Genomic DNA, 13,326 nt, shown 5'->3' on the forward strand with positions numbered 1-13,326 from the left:
AACCATCTGGATACTGATTAAAAAAATAGAAAAGTAGATTAGTGGAACAGAATAGATAAGGAAGAATCAGGAATAATTGAACTCAATAATCCAGTAGTTGATAAATCTGATTAAATTAAATTATTTAGGGAAATACTCCTAATTTGACAAAACTGGAAAAACAATGACAGAAATTAGTTTTAGACAGACATATTATACCATATATCATAAAAGTTAAAAAGTGGGTGATCTAAATATTAGAAAGGATTAGAGAGTATGCCATTAAAAAAACAAAACAAAACAAAAAAAAAAACCAAAACCATAAAGGATTAGATGAGATCCCTTTCACAGTTATTGCCAAGAGGTAAATCCTTACATAAACAAGGGATAAAGATCAGCACAAAAGATAAAATAGATTTACATTACATAAAATTAAAAAGTTATTGTGCAAACAAAATTAATGCAACCAGGATAAAAAGGGAAGTGGTTGATGACTAAGGAGAAGAAAAATATTTATATCAAATATAGACTCTAACAAGTGTCCAATATTCGACAGCAATTGCTATTAATTATTCTAAAGTGGTTTTGCTCATATTTGAGTCTTTATGACTCCATTTGGAGTTTTTTTGGGGGCAGAGATACTGGAGTAGTTTGCCATTTCTTTCTCTAGGTCATTTTATAGATGAAGAAACTGAGATAAACAGTGTTAAGTGATTTATCCAAGGTTACACAGCTAGTGTCAGAGGCCAGATTTGAACTCAGGTCTTTCTAATTCTAGGTTTGGAGCTCTGTCCACTAAACTTTCTAATTATTCTAGTATTCGAGATAGTATGAGAGAAAATATGAGATTAAAAGCTGTTTCTCAGCAAATAATTTGATACAAACTATTCTCAAAAGAAAAAAATCATACTATTGACAGTCTAAAAGAATACTCCAAATTAGAAGGAGGAAAAGAAGAAAAATGCAAAGTAAAATAACTCAGATGTTTCACTTCACATTCTACAAATTCATACAAATATGGGAATAATACATGTTATAGGGGTTGTAGAATGACAAGCACATTAATGCACTGATGATAGAATTGCGATTAGTTAAATCATTCTGGAAAGCTATTAGGAGTTAAGATAAGAAAATGACTAAAATGATCCAAAGAATCTACTGCTAAGTTTTAAGGAAGACAATGATTTAAAAAAAAAAAAAAAAGAAAAGAAAATCCCTTTTATATGAAAATGCTTAATAGAAATGCTTTTATAGTTTCAAAGAATTGGAAACAAAATAGATCCAATGAGAATTGATAAATAAGTTATAGTATATGAATGTAATGGAATATTGTTGTGTTGGGATTTTTATTAGGGACAATCCTGTTGTTCTGGGAAGTCTCTATTCATTACAACTACAATTTCCTTGATGCTTCTAGTCCCATCTATGATTTAGATTACACTCCAGAAAGTAAAACTACTTTGGTGTTTATTGAACAAGCAAACTACTTAAATCTGTGCTAATCTGATTGAATTTGTTTTCCTAGTAATATAGGAATTATATAGATTGTCCTTTTCTTTCTCCTAGAGCACATTTTAGCAGAAAAATCTTTTTCAAAGATATAGTACCTGAACTGAAATTCAGAGACTTTCCAACTTGGAATTACTTATCTAGTAATTCCTAAAGCTGGTGCTGCCACAGATAAATTTCCCTTCTCTGGCTTGGCTAGATTTCAGAACAGCAAAGAAATACACTTCCTCCTTATTTACTCCCCTTACAATGTAGTTTGACATTCAAGTGTCTAAGACCATAGTTTTTATTGTTTCTTTCCTTGGATTCTGAGCCCCAAGAATTACTGGATATATCTACTGTTATCTTTTTCTTTATATATATAGTATCTACCTTGGTAGATGATAATGATTAACATTTATTAAAATGAGTACTTATAGTCTTATGAAAAATTAGTAATGAGGTAGTAATATCTATATTTCATATTTTTCTCATTCTTTTAAAAAAATTTTATTTTAACATTAATTTTTTTTTAATTTTGAGTTCCACATTCTCTCCCTCCCTTGAGCCCTATGCCCTATTATAAAGGTAAGCAATATAATGCTAATTATACTTGTGAAAGTCATGAAAGTAAAAAAAAACAGATAAATAAAACAAAAAAGTATGCTTCAATCTGCAATTAGAGCTCATCAGTTTGTCACTTAAAGATAAATTTTCATCATGGGTCCTTGGAATTGTCTTGAATCATTTTATTGATTAGAGTGGCTAAGTCTTTCAGAGTTGATCATCATTTCAATATTACTGTTGATGTATTTAATATTCTCCTGGTTCTGCTCACTTAACTTTGCATCATTTTGTATAATTCTCCCCAGGTTTTTCTGAAACAATTCTAGGTAGTATTCCGTCACAATCACATACACAACTTCTTCAGTCATTCTAAAATTGATGGGCATCCTTCAATTTCCAATTCTTTGCCACCACAAAAAGAACTGCTATAAATATTTTTGTATATATAGATTCTTTCCTTTTTTTCTATGAATATCCCCATTTTACAGATGAAATTGAGTTACCAAAAGGTCAGATGGCTTGCTAGATTAAGATTACATCTAAACTCTTCTTGACTATGTCAAACAAATTGCTTATATATTGATAGTTTATTTTTCCCCTCTGTTCTTTTTAATTTCTTGACCTTTTGATAAGAGCTCCAAGCCTCTAGGGAAAACAGATTTTCCCTTCCTCTTAATATGTTCCATCCTGGGTCAAGATGCAATCATTTCTCTATCTTGATCCATGTTCTAGAAGTCTAATCCTCAGTGTGAGATGCCATCTGCTTAATGAGCAGTTTACTTCTCAAGTCTCCCTTTCTTTTCAGAAGTTGTGATGAAAACAGCAACTGTGTCCCTAAAGTCTTTTTTGTTGTTAGGATTCCATCACATTTAACAATTTTTTTTTATAGATTCCTTTTGGCTTATCATATATCCCTATACCAGTCATTATAACTGAGTAGTGTTCATCAAATTTGGCAAGTTCTTTTTCATTTGCTGTAAATGTGCTCTGGGATAATAGATCTCTTTGTTAAAAACACAAATAATTGCCTTAAAAAATCCGTTATCAGAGAATCACAAGCTATTGTTACTCATATCTTAAGAGTTCCTTCCTGAATAATTCTTTTATCCCCCAATGCTTATGGATAACTCCATATCATCATTTATCACAAGCAACTGTGTCTTCAGAGGCTTTCTCTCCAACTTCTTTAAGAAAAATCTAATATGGGTCATATTCTCCACTCCTCTTCTAGCTCATGGCCCAGATTGGGATTCCTTTCTGTTTCTTCATGCCCATTTTCTTACCTGTTTTTCCCTGTCAACAAGGACACGACACCATTTGCACAAAATGATAATGAGTTTATTTGGGAGCTTGAACTGTTTGGTAAGGCAGAGTGGAATAGTGGAAAAAAAAAAAACACTGGCTCTGAAATCTGAAGGTTTTGCTACTTACCTGTGATATGGGTAGATTAAGTAAGTCACTTTCCTTTTTGCAACCTTAGTTTGATCCTTTATAAGGAGAGATACTAAGTGACTGAAGATCCCTTCTGGTTCTAAATCCTATGGCTTTCTCCAGAAAAAAAAATAATAAGACTATCCATGGAAAATTGCTCCTGAAACAATAGAAACTCTGTTCTGTGACCAAATCAATCTGAAAGTTACTACTCAAAAGTTTAGTATGTGGAGTCAAATGGAATTTTTAAAAATTAGATTTACTATTTTTTTTTTGCATCTATGGCTTGAACTTCCTGCTAATTAGTTAAGTTGTTCACATGATAGGATGTATATGAATCCAAATTATGTATAAGATAAAAAGAATCTGCTTCTGGAGGAATCAGAAGGGCAACACTATTTTTTTCCTTGTTGATGTTCATACACTGAGACAAGAAGTCTTCACTTTTGTTATAATTTTCTCTGTGTGAATCAGCAGCCATACGCCCTTCGGTATCTTTAATTCATTTAAATCTATTTCCAAAGTGTTTTGGTCTATAAGTTAAACTCAAGGAAAGATATGGAATGAGGCAAGATGGAGAGTTCTGAGGGTTCTGTTCAGAGCCCATTCTAGAATATGATGAATCAAGAGTATTATTCTGGGCTTCAGAGTACTTTTGGAGATCAGACTGTTGGAAATATGGGGAGGGTAGGGGAAGGAGAAAAATATGGTTTAAAAAGAATGACTTGCCCAGATGGTCTTAACTGGTGGCAAATCCAGTTCTTCTGAATCTTCATTTCAAATCCACAGAAGAACAGTGATTACTTCCCTTTCTTGGACCTTAGTTTCTTCAGATAAGCAATATATCTTTACTGGCTACCTCTTCTTTCAAGGTTCTAGAGATATCCTGAGTGATTGGAAAAGGCTTTTCTTTTATGCCATCTGATTGAGCTCTACTAGCAATATTTTTCCTATTGTTTCACCACAGTGACTAGCATTCTCATTTCCATTCAGCCACTTAAAATTAATTAGCTTTACAATAGGATATTCATTTAGAAGGTATAATAAGGTTAAATAAAAAAAAAGTACTAACATTTTCTCCCAGCAACTTCTAAAGTAGAGTCTGTCTTATCATAAACTCCAGGGAGAGTAGATTTACTTTTAATGAAGTTTTTTCATGTGTTGATCTCACCAATTTCATTTCTAAATGTAGCATTGCTGCTGGATGAGTCCTCTTAGCTACTGCTGAGTTGGGACTCAAGACTACCTAATTTTTTTTTTTATTATAACTTTTTATTGACAGAACATATGCATGAGTAATTTTTCAACATTGACCCTTATAATCACTTCTATTCCAACTTTTCCCTTACTTCTCTCCACCTCCTCCCCTGGATGGCAGATATCATGAACCCATTTGATCTTATCTTGGTGTATGGTGTTAAGTGTTGGTCCATGCCTAGTTTCTGCCATACTAATTTCCAGTTTTCCTAGCAGTTTTTGTCAAGTAGTGAATTCTTATCCCAAAAGTTGGGTTCTTTGGGTTTGTCAAACACTAAATTGCTATAATTATTGACTGTTTTATCCCTTGAACCTAACCTATTCCACTGATCAACTAATCTATTTCTTAGCCAATACCAAATGGTTTTGGTGATTGCTGCTTTATAATATAGTTTTAGATCAGGTACAGCTAGGCCACCTTCATTTGATTTTTTTTTTTTCATTAGTTTCCTTGAAATTCTTGACCTTTTGTTCTTCCATATGAATTTTGTTATTTTTTCTAGGTCATTAAAATAGTTTCTTGGGAGTTTGATTGGTATAGCACTAAATAAATAGATTAGTTTAGATAGTATTGTCATCTTTATTATATTTGCTCGGCCTATCCAAGAGCACTTAATATTTTTCCAATTGTTTAGACAAGACTACCTATTTTGAGTATCATTGATGGCCTGGTTGTAAAATGTGACATAGACTCCAATATTTAGACATTTGGATGCTTACTCTCCTGACTTTTCTAAACTGACAAGATCAGTTTACTAATCTCCCTCACTAAAAATTAAAGAACAAATATCAAGAAGCAGAATGGAGGCCTATTTTCCTGGAGCGACATGGTCTCAGGGAGGACCCTTTGCCTCCTACTTTACAGTATTATCTTTTTCACTGGAAGCCATCAGCAAAGGAGTTAAATCAAGACCAGAGACTGAGAACCAAGAATGGCTAAGACCTAGGTTGACTAATGCTTTTTGAAGGCATCCCTCCACCCTAGTTCCAGTTATGAAAAAAGAGGCTATCATTTACCACCAGTTATTAGTAGACTAGGACCAGTTATAGCATGTCTACATATGCTCTAAAGTGTCTCAAAGGCATTTTTATTGTTATCAAGAATCTCTCAGAAGTAGGCTTCTTGCCTTTTCCATGTAGAAGTCACATGAGAGATGCTCTTCATGTGTGCTGATTTCCTGTTAAACTCATCTTTTAAGTTAGATATTAGACAAGCTAAGATGCCTTCCAAATCTAAATTCTGTGATTTTTTTTTCCTCCTCTGGGAAAAGGATAGCCATGGAAAATTCCTCCTGAAGCAACAGAAACTCCTGTTCTGTGACCAAAACTAATCTGAAACTGCCAGCCAGAAGCTTAGGATATCAAAAGGAGTTATTCCAGTCAACTCTCTCCCTGCTCCCACAAATGCTCCTCAGGCTATTCTTTAGTGGTTTCTTTTCTCTTGAAACATTGCCCTTGCTATTTATTTTAACCTAATTTCATCTAGATTACAAATAGAGAGAAATTGAGAGGACTGCTCTGTGGGATTTAACTTAGATCTCACATCCATACTAGCCATGGCCTTGGTTCTGTTTTTTTCCTGTCATCTCTTGTCCTTGGAAAACTCATCTAAATTCTCTACTTGTTCTGTTCTGTCTAAATGGGTCAGGTAAGACTGTTACCTAGCATTGGTGTTATGGAGATTAATGAGAGAGTTTGAATTCAGATTGCTGTTTTATTTGCTGAGTATTGTGCATTGTGCCAGTTTACTAAGAAAGAGTTTACATAAACTTGGTACTCATTTGTAAGGATACTTTTAGAAGATGTCATATTTTTCATAATTCTTAAATCCTTATAGAAAATGCCTTTCATTGTAATTCAGTTTCAGTGAATATTTAAGCACCTAATATGTTTGAAACACCCATGCTAGGTGTTGAGGATACAAAGACAAAATTGGAAAAATTCTTGTCCTCTAGGATTTAATTGTGGGAAAAGATGAGAAGAGAGAAGCAGTGTACACAGAAAAACAAATGCAAAATATAGAGAAAATAATTCCTGAGAATATGGTACTAGCTTTGGGGAGCTCAAAAAATGAAAATGCATGTGGAAACCAAAGAGTTCACAATCCTAATAGAAGTTTGCATATTTATAACAATATAACAAAAGGAGGAGGAAAAAACACATATCTCCACCTATAGGGGTGTGACTTGGGAGGGGAAAGGTGCAGTCAAGGTGGGAAAACCCCACCCAAAGGGGAGGAGCAAGGCCATTGCAAAAGACACATTCTTTTCCGTTGGGAACTACTAGGCCATGAAAATAGACTGGTTTCCTTATCTATAAGGGCCCAAATGCACAAATCTAGTACAGACTGTGTGGCACCTGTCTTGACTCCTGAGGACACCTCGGCAGTCCAGTTTAGTATATGAACAACATATTGTCAGCTGGCCTAGGATGGGGTGAGGTGGGCCTCTGTCATGCTCAGAGTCTGCTATTTCTGGAAAATATGGCAACTTAGACAAATTCAGGGGACCTCTTAACAGTCTTTAACAGAAGGCAGAGGTATCGGAACTGAAGGAAGCCAGGGATTCTATAAAGGTAAGGAAGAACTGTGCTTCAAGTATAGGAAAGAGATGAGTCTGAGCAAAGGTACAGAAATGGGAGATTGGATGTTCTCTAAAGAAAACAGAAAGCAGTTCAACTTATTTAGAATGTAGTTTGTTAAGGGCAATCATGTATGTATGAAGTTTGGGGAAAAAAGGATGGAGCCTGACTGTGAAGGGCTTTTAAAAACCAGACAAGGAGCAGTCTGCTCTCTAGCACCTCTAGGATAAAATATAGAGGAACGATATCAGTAGACTAGTGCTTTAGAAATTCCACTTGGGTTTTGTGGAGGATGCTGCATTGGAGAAAGAGGAGATGGAGAGACCAATTAGGAAACTATTGCAAGATCCCAGACTAAAGATGGAATCTCAATAATAATTCACAATAACTCTGTCAGGGAGGCCAGTGGGTTATTTTTATCCTTTTTTTTTTTTTTCCTGATGAGCCATCTGAGGCCCAGAAAGATCAAATAACCTGTTGGATTGGAAAGAATGCTAGAGTAGGAGGCTTACACAGCTTGCTCTGCCAGTTCATGCTAGCTGTGCTGTGCGGCTTAGGGCAAGTCACCTCATCCATCTGGGCCTTGTTTCTTCATCTGTAAAATTAGGTTGTAAATTGGGCTCACACTCTAAGGTCCCTTCTAGACTGGTGGCCAAGATAATAAGCAGTTATATGTAACTGCTTATAAGTGACAGAGCAAGGCTTCAAATTACTTCTAGTTTGTTGCAGAACTCTGTTGTGATTATAATTAGAGCAACTTCAGTTTGCTTGGAATAAAGAAGTAGCCTTGAATTTGTTGCAAATTACCTTTAATCATAGGATTAAGTGGCTTTTTAAAAAAGTTTACATTATTTTGAAAAGATAATCCTCAAAGAGATCTCCCAAAGAGTGAATACTTTCCCTTGAAATTATGCACACTCCCAACTGTTCTATTTCATTTTATCCTTTCCTTGTAAACATTTACTTTTTAACTATTTTAGGCCTAGATGATAACTAAACATGAGCTTAATGCTAGACAGCTGTCCTTCAAACATGTTATGCATCAATTTTAACCTCTGTCCAAATTCATTCATTCTTAGATATTTGATGAAGTATAGGCAACTTGGACTTCTGTGGGGAATCATGTGCTCAAGGCACAGATACCCCATAAATAAAGGGCAGAGTTGAAGAGCAGCTGCATTGATGGAAGTGTTGGCCCAGATGGCCTCTTCTGCATTTGGCAAGTGTAGGGTGGGTAAGGGGGCGGGAAGAGAACAGCAGAACAAGATTTAAAAGCAAGAGTTCCTAAATAGGAACAGGTTCCATTCATTTTTGGCTCACCCAGTATATTCCCCTTCTGAAAAGGGCAAGTTAGACAATAACTTGGGTTTTATCTCTCCCAAAAAGAAATATTTTTTTTTATTATCCATAGAGAGGAAAGAGAATTGGAATTAAGAAATATAGATAGGCTAGAGTAGTGAAAATAAAATATTGGACTGAGTCCCTGCTCCTGTACTTACCGGCATATGGAAAAGTTACTGCAGGAACCTGAGATTGTTTCCCCATTTATAAAATGATAAGATGATTTCAAAGGTTCTTTCTTCCTTTAGATTCTTTCATTATGTGACATGGCTACTTTTGACTGAGCCAGGAATTTTAGGGAATTTATTTTTCTGAGTCTCTTTACTCATTTTGTACGATGGAAAAAATCTAAGGGTATAGTGGAGCCAGTTTCCACCAGATAAGTCAAACATTAAATTCTTAATGTGGGCATTTATACCTAGGAAAGGACAAAGATTACAAGTTAAGCCTCAGTTTATCATTTTGCTGTTTTCTAGACTTTAAAACACGGTAGAGAAAATGTTAATAATGCAGACTAAACTTAAACACACTGCAATTTATTAAACATTTTCCAGGGTGCTGTTGATAATATATATAGTACATACTTGACAGAGTTATTATAAGGATCAAATGAGGTAATATGTGTGACCAGAAATTTCTATATATATGGTACAAATATTATTAGAATTCTTTGTTTCCTGGAGCACCTGACATTGTGTTTGGCACCGAATAAGTTTTCAGTAAAGTTGTCTTAAAAGCCTTTGCTCATAAACTTAAAAATGCACTAAGACTTTTGGGATGGTCTGTCTGTATTTGCTTATCTGAAAGGGATGGGGACAGAGATTACACAGCAAATAGTTAAGAACTTCACTCAAATGGCGCGTTAGCTTATAATATGCCTTCAACAAATTCTCGGGATAACTGGGTTTTGTGTTATATATACTGCATTGCTTGTAATAATTAAATATTTAGTTTGACTAGTAGAGGAATTCAGGGGGAGGAAGAGAGAAAGAGAACGAGAAGAGATGAAAAGGGAGAGGGAGAGATAGCTAGCTCATTTGGTAGAGTCAGTTGCCAACAGTAAATGAGAGACATCCTTCTAGTACCAAGTTCTTCTTTCATTGGAAATTGCAAAGAGGCAAATTTGGATTTGATATCATGGAAAAAACTTCCAATAGAGCTAAATAATTGTGGAGTGTGGTGCATAAGGAGATAAAATGCCCCCATTTATTGGATGCCTTCAAGCAGAGACCAGATGACTTCATTAAGTAATTTGTTGATGGAATGATTGTTCATCTCTGAATTAGACTGGAAGATTGTCCTCTGAGGTTCCTTGCAGTCTTGAAATTATATTATTCTGTAAGGGCATGTAGACTATGAACTTGTATTATAGTGAATTCATTTATATATCTCTCTTTCTGCGATCCTAATAAATGCTTTGGGAAGCTAGATGGTACAGTGGATGGAGTGTTAGGTCTGGAATCTGCAAAAATCTTCCGAGTTCCAGTCTAGCCTCAAACACTTAGTAGTTGTGTGACCCTGGGCAAATCACTTAACCCTGTTTGTCTCAGTTTACTCATCTATAAAATGACCTAGAGAAGGAAATGATAAACTACTCCAGTTATCTTTGTCAAGAAAACTCCATAAAGCATTTGACAAAATGACAAATGCTTTGTAGATTCATAGATGAGTCTGTTTACTAATTTTATTATCAGAAACATAAGAAAATATTAATAGAGATAATAAAATGATGTAGTTTGTTATTCTTGTGTTATTATTTTTCATGTTTTATCCCTCTATTAGACTGCAAATTATTTGAGAACAGAAACTATCATTTATCTTTACATTTTTCCCAGAATCTGGTATGTCATATTGTCTAGGAGGCACTGAATAAATGCTTATTGAATGGAACTTGTTAAGTGAATGGTTTCCCTCTGTTGTGCTGGAGATGACTGACTAGTGAACTGGAGAGGGATATCTTATATAGTGAATTCAGAGCCGCAAATATGGCTTTTACAAAAGGTTTGTGACCAGTGACTAGAAACAGTATAAGTGCTAAATACAGATGCTGCCTCCTTATTAGCATCCAGGATTGTCAAGGTGATAGGAAAAGGTACATGTAGGCTGAAACAAGTTGTAGTGAACTTACCCCAAAGTTTCTTGAATTTGAGGGGGGAAATTTTTTATTACTTGAGTTAGATTAAGAAGTCACACTGGATCTTTCTGTCAAAGAACTTATGCACAAAAGGGTTAGTGTTTGTGAAGAGGCCTTTTTTTTAAAGGGCAAATTTGGGTAAATGAGAATTTAAGATATCTGAATTAAGATTTGTTATAGTTTGGGGGCAAAATCAACACATCAAAAATACAACTTTCATTTCAAAAATGAAATGTTCCAGTGTTAGGATCCCCAGAGGTCACCCCTCTGTATTGTACCAGCAATAACACTATTATACTGGTGTTAAGATTGGGGAAGTAAGCTTCCTCTCAGCCCTTCGATCTTAATTCCTTTGGGCATCATCAGATATGAGAAGTGCTGTGCAGGGGACATTTGTGAGATAGGACAAACTTTTGAATTTTTAGCAATGATAATATTTCTTTTTGTTTAATGCCAGCATACCTGACAAGTTGTCTATCCAGCTTTTGCTTGAAGATCTCTAATGAGAGAGAAACTATTATCTTTGTTAGGATTATTAGCTTTGTTAGGAAGTGTTTCCTTTCATCAAATTGAAATTTGCCTCAGTCCATTTTATCTCCTTGTTTCTAGTTGTCTGCTGCCCCTTCTATGTAATAACCGTTCAAATTCTTGAAGGCAACAATTGTGTATCCTGAATTTTCCTCTTCTCTAGGCTAAACATTCCTAAATCCTTTAGCTGATCCTCATGTAGGGTGATCTTTCAATCTTTGGGGTTTGTAGATTATAAAAAAGTACTTTACAAATATTTGATCCTCTCAACTTTGCTTGATAGGTGCTATTTTAATTCTCATTTTACAATTGAGGAAACTGAAGCAAAAAGAATTTCAGTGTCTAATATAGGGTTATACAGCTAGTTATTGTCTCAGGGCAGATCTGAACTTGGGTCAGGTTTTTTCTCCTCCAGGCCCACCACTCTACTCCTATTTCAGGGGCTTTAAATATTAGTTTGCTTAGAAAAAGATAATTATCAAAACTTGCCAGTTTTCAGGCATATCAGTAGACTCCTATGATGGCTGAGGTCTTTTTTTCCTACTTATGTAAATAAATGGTGCTGGCATCGAGTGAATCAAATCATGCTGGAATTGGCTGCTTTAAGACTATGTCATTGTATCTTGTGACCTTCTCCCCAGATGCCCCTATTGGGGATTGCTTCACTTGTACACAATAGTCACATTTCTGAAACATGTATAAATTGACTCTTTATAATAATTCCCCACATTTTCTCAGTAAATTCAGAAATGCTTACATATAGTTCCATTTCATCTAAAGGGGCCTCCTAATGGAATCATTTCTTTAAAAAACCTATAGAAAGTTAGAACTGAAAGGGAATTTAGACCCTAGAATGCAGTGTTAGAACTAGAAAGACCTAAATCATTTTATACAGGAGCAAATAGCATAACTAATTAGAAATGTAGATATATTATTCAGACTTAGATTTTCTGTCTCAGAGGCATATTGAGGTTTCTCTTAAGTAAAGAGATTTACTACTTAAAGAAAAACCAGTGAATTCTATTTCAAACAGAATAATAACAACTGACATTGTTTTCTTTAGTTTTCAGTTTCTCTTTATGATACCATTTGGGGTTTTCTTGACAAAGATATTTAGAATGCTTTGCCATTTCCTTTTCCAGCTCATTTTACAGATGAGGAAACTGAGACAAACTCTGTAGCCACAGGGTCACACAGCTAGGAAGTATCTATGGCTATTTGAACTCAGGTCTACTCCAAACTTAATGTTCTAGCTGTCCAGCTGACGAAGTATAAAGTCACTTGAATCCATTATCTGATTTGATTTTCAAAACAATCCTTTAAGGGTTCTTTAATGTAATGGCAATATGGTTTACATCATAACCCTATGAGTTTAATTTATAGATATTATTCCCCTTTTACAGAGAAACAGCATGCTGGAGGGGAGAGTGCAATTCTCATAGTCAGAAAAGAGCTGGTTTTAAGTCCTCTCTCCAATACATACTTTATGACCCTGAGGAAATCATTTTATCTCTGAATGGTCTCTAAGACTATAAGTTATAGAGGAAGTGCTGATCTGTATTAGTAGAAAGGAATTGTTATACCGTGAAATCCCAGGTCCAATTCAGTACCAATAAGAGCAAAGACAATGAGAGTAAGTGATTTCTCCATAGTTACACAACCAGTACACATCAGATGCGAAGTTTCTACCTTAAAATACAGAATACTAGAACTAGAAAATTCATATATATATATATACACACACACACACACACACATAGACATACATATATATATATATATATATACACACACACACACACATACACACACACACACACATAGGATGTTTTCTCAAAATTGAAGGCACATATTCAAATTTGATGATGTGGGTTTGTATGAATCAAAAGTCATGGTTTGGAAAGATTATATAATTTAGTAGGCCTGCTAAGTGATTGTAGACCAGTATAGAGAGATTCTAGATATAAAGTCAACATACCTATATTCAAATCCTGGCACACATACTCACTTTATGATTGATT

The 13,326-nt window shown here is 34.8% G+C and overlaps 1 protein-coding gene across 7 annotated transcripts in view; it reads left to right on the plus strand.

Annotated features, from left to right (window-relative positions):
* Positions 1-13,326, plus strand: part of CLMN (calmin) — a 160,269-nt gene that overhangs the window by 41,683 nt on the left and 105,260 nt on the right. The window lies entirely within an intron of this gene.

Source organism: Sarcophilus harrisii, chromosome 2, assembly GCF_902635505.1.
Source record: "Sarcophilus harrisii chromosome 2, mSarHar1.11, whole genome shotgun sequence".
Lineage (NCBI taxonomy): Eukaryota > Metazoa > Chordata > Mammalia > Dasyuromorphia > Dasyuridae > Sarcophilus > Sarcophilus harrisii.